The following is a 4350-nucleotide window of genomic DNA, read 5'->3' as shown; positions in this document are numbered from 1 at the left end:
GCGAAACAGCGAGGCCACACAAGACGCGAGACAGTGATGAGAGGGTGCCACGGACGCCGAGACGTGCGCACAGAGAGGCCGACGGAAGCGCGGGAGCCAGCGGGCCGCGACGTGCCGGAGGGCACAGAGGCAGGCAGGGCTGGGCAAGGGGCAGTAAAGAAAGACCGGGGACAGCTAGGAAGGCAGCGGCCTGGCCAGGGGTCCGGGAGCCCTGGAGAGGTCGGGGGGAGGAGAGGCAAGGGCCGTGCGGCTTGGCTGGGAAAGGAGTAGCCATGCGCAGCCTCCAGGCTAGCGCTCAGAGCCACCCGGCAGGGTGGCGCAGCAGCAGGGAGGGGTGCAACTCTCAGAGTAGCGGCCGCACCTGTGCACTCCCGCCTCAGTTTACCCAAGCTGCCCTCAGAGGTTCTCCAGCGGGGATTTGCTTGTATTGCCAAGTGATGCAGGAACACATCCCCCTTGGCCATCCCCCTCCTGTGGGGTGGGTTCTGTCCCCCTACTGAGTGGAGGAGATGGATGCCCGGGAAGAAGTGCTGCAGCTCCACCTTTTCCCAGCTTTAGAGGAAGAGCACGGGGCTGAGCTGCGCGAGGAGCCACAGGGTGCACTGGGAGTGTGGTGATAAACTCCGGCGTCACCCCACTGGTCTCTGAGCCTGAGTCCCCCATATGATTGAGGGAGGTCCAGTCTTCCTGGCTCCCCTTCGTCACTACAGAAATATAAACCCAAGCTGTGGGGTGAACGATCTCCCCAGCTCTCTACTGAGTCTCTCTCTCTTTGGCTCTGCCGCTCCTGGCAAGCCACTGCCCCTTCTGGGCCTCAGCCTCTTGACCTGTCCTGAGGAGCTGCTGCTGCAGGGTTCCAGGGAGGCTCTGATGACTGAATAGGGGGTCCTGCACCCGTGTGCCCCACAGGTCTGTTGGGGAGGAGTACACAGTTTGTCTGGGCAAGGAGGGTGGGTTGTCAGTGGGGTGGATGGGTGTCTCTGGGAGGCTGGGGAGAGTGCCAGCCCTTCCCTCCCATTCCTCTGCCCAAGTCCTGGACCACTTCTCCCACTGTGTGCTCTGCCCCTCCTCTGTGTTTGCCTCTGGGAAATAGGGCCTACCATGCCCATGGCCCTACTCTCCGCAAGTTGATGCAATTTCCCTAGCTCCAGCGGCTGGCAATGAGATCCTGAAGCCAGTCCCAAGCCCTGGCACCTGCCCTAGACCCTTCGTGAACTAGGAGATGGCCAAGACTCTTTGTCCATAGGGATAAAGAGAATGCATTTCATACCAGAGGCTCTAAGATCCTAGCTGCCTCTCCCACTGTGGTTGGGGGACTTTTGCTGGGTCTGCCCCTTACTGAACATAACAGCCATCATCAGGTATGAAAGGTGGCCTCCAGGTGCTCCATGTGTGGGTGGTCCTGTGAGTCACGTTGTGGTTGTTTGGAAGGGGACAGTGTGGGATCCGCTGAGACTGATAGTATCCCACAGGAGCAGGCCTCCCTCCCAGTGAGAGGTAGCACGATAGTGGGTGGGGCCATGCCGACACCAGTCCAAGAGAGAAAAGCCAGTGTCTCCTGCAGCTCTGGGCAGCCCAGCCTGGACTGCACTGGCCCAGGGGCTGGGGGAGCAGGGCTGGTTTGCTGTTGCTCCCAGCACGTAACAGCATCACACCCTTGCCCTCTCAGCTCCCTCCACCCCTGTAGGGTCCACTGGCCGCTGCCACCTCCCCCTCCTGCCCCTTCTTCTCCTTCTCCCCCTCCCCCTCCTCTTCCTTCTCTTCCTCCTCCTCCCCACTTCAGGTCTTTCCAAGGGCATAGCCTGGGGGTGTTTTCGTTGGAGGGTTAGGCCCAGGCACCCCCATTCTATCCCTTCACTCCTATCTGGGCCGCTGATGGAAGCTGCCCACCTTTGAACCATCTCTTCCCCCTGCAATTGCTATTCCTCAGGGTCTCCGGTCCTTTAGATGAAGACGCATTTGGAGTCACATTGGGTACTGAGCAGTTCTCACTAAACCCATTGGGCCCCCAGTTGGCCTCCTAGGTCAGGCTTGGGGAAACGAGGTCATTTTCAGGGTGGGACCTCATCTCTAGATTTGGGGGAGTCAGAAGACCAGCGCAGCCCAGGCCGAACCTCATTTCACAGGTGCCAAGGCCCAGAGTGCCTCCCCCAGCTCTTTGGACACCCGCCAGGGCTCTTTCTCAAAGGCCCAGCGAGGTCTGCGCCCGGCCATTGAGGCCCCGGGGCTCTTTGGAGAATGCCCTTCGGGAAGCAGTCGGAGGCCTCGGCTGGCGCAAAGTACTGAGAGAGCCCGCCCGGCCCGTCACCCCCACAGACTCCCCGCCAGGTGAGAAGGCCTCTGACCTCCCCCCGCCGCCGGACGAGGTCTCCCCGCGCGGCGCGATCCCAAAGCAGACACGCAGATAAACCCCTTTTAGGCGAAAAAATGCGCGCGCACAGCGGCAGGGCCTCTCCTGTGCTCGAGAACTGCAGAATTGTTGGCCGGCAAAGGGTTCACAGCGGATCCCTCCTCCCGGTCCGAGCCCCGCAGCCCCCACCCCAGGGGCGCAGCAGCCCGGCCAGCGCCTGGGACCCGGCTGGGGCCTCCAGCCGCCGCCGCCGCGAAAATCCCGGAAACCGTCCGCTCGCGGCGGGCGCAGTGGAAAAGGTGACCTCAGCGGCCGAGGCCAGCCACCCTCTCCTGGCGGCGGGCGGCGAGGGGCTTCGGGTGGCAGGGGCGTCCCGGCGCCGCCCCGACGCCGGCTGGGGCCCCTTCCCCCACTGCTCTGCCCTTCCGGACCCCACAGCCGAGCTGCAGGGGAGACGCGGGGAAGGGGGTTACCTCCCTCCCTAGCCAACCCCCTCAGCCGGGATGCGCAGATTCCAGACTCTCCTCCTCCGCCCGCCAAGCCTCCTCCTCCCGCGGAGCCTCCCCGAGGGATTCTGGAGTCGTTCGCCGTAGGGGTCCTAAGAGCAGCCGGGGAAGCTGAGACTCGAGCGCGCAGGCCTGGGCGAGGTCGGCGGCCCGCGGCGGTGTTTCTGCACCGCCTGGAGGGTCCTGGGACCAGCTCCCCTGGGGCCCCCACCCGACCGCGGCCGGTGTCCTGGCGTCTCCTCTCCCACTGGCCGCGGGTTTGGATCTTATGCGGCAAAACAGCGTGGATGGAGGGTAGGTTTCTTCTGGACCTGTCGGCTCACCTCCGAGTGCAGTCGCCCCGCAGCTGCCGGTGGGGAGTCCCACACCTTCTGGCGATCCACAGAGCGGGAAATCGATCCCGAACCGGCCAGCCGGCCCCCGGGGGACCCCCTGCAGCCCCGCGCCCCGCGCAGGCCTCCTTGCCGAGCACACGCAACGCAGCTTCGGCGCCCCGCACGCGGGTCATCCTCCTCTCCCCCCTTTCCTCCGGGAAGCCTTCCGTTTTGATGGCCCGGGGCCGGCAGGCGGTGGCGGCGCCCGCATCCGCTCGATCTCAGGTGGGCAGCGCCGGCAACGCACCGTCAGTCTACAGCCGCGCTCTGTCGCGCGCCTGGTGCGTGAGTTCGAGACCCGCGACCTCTTCTGTCCTGCCTTCAAAGTGGAAAATCTCGGGGCCCTCGCCCTCGCAGGTCACATCTCCCAGGGACCGCCAGGTTACTTTCTCGTTGGAGAAACCGGTCTCTGTGGCGCCTTTCTTTACGAAAATTTCGATGTCAAGTGTGGACTTTTCGTTTTGGATCATTTCAAACCCCCGTGAGCTCGGGGCTCAAATCGTGTTTTGAGACAGCGCCTTAAGACACATCCCTCCCTCTTCCCTTCAAATTATTCCTTTTCGGGTATTTTCCAAACTTGTTCCTTTGGAATGTGTTACTTTATTTTTGTTTTGTGGTTATTTTTCTTAAACGTGTGGTTTTCTTTAGAAGTGTCAATTTTAAAAGATTATAGGCGGGTAATAACTGGCCTAACCCAGCGAAGACCCGGGGCGACCCTGCTGGACGAGCACAGACGCCGGCCGCCTCCGCTTCACGCCGGACCCTCGGCCTGGCGGGGGCAGCGCCCGCAGGGACCTTGGGTCCCAGTCCAGCTGCGCGGATCAGCTCCCGAGTCCACACCCAGGGCCCGGAAGCAGTGGCCGCTGGGGCCTCGGTTCGGTGGGGTCCGCAGCGCGCGCCGGGCTGCTGGGCACCCGTGGCGAGGCCGGATGTGGTCAGTCTGGGGGGGCTCGGAGATGTGCCCTGCGCTCTGGGCGCTTCGCACCGGGGACACGGTCCCAGGCCCCGCGGAGACTGGATCTGACTTCTGCCGGGTGCGCGTCCGGGGCCACGTTCGGACTCGGAGCTGCTCCGCCTTCCGGGAGAGCGAGGGTCAGTGCAGGCCGCCCGTAGGATCCTT

This window comes from Ursus maritimus, unplaced genomic scaffold (assembly GCF_017311325.1).
Source record: "Ursus maritimus isolate PB19 unplaced genomic scaffold, ASM1731132v1 scaffold_34, whole genome shotgun sequence".
Classification (NCBI taxonomy): Eukaryota; Metazoa; Chordata; class Mammalia; order Carnivora; family Ursidae; genus Ursus; species Ursus maritimus.
Note: the sequence above shows the minus strand (reverse complement) of the source record.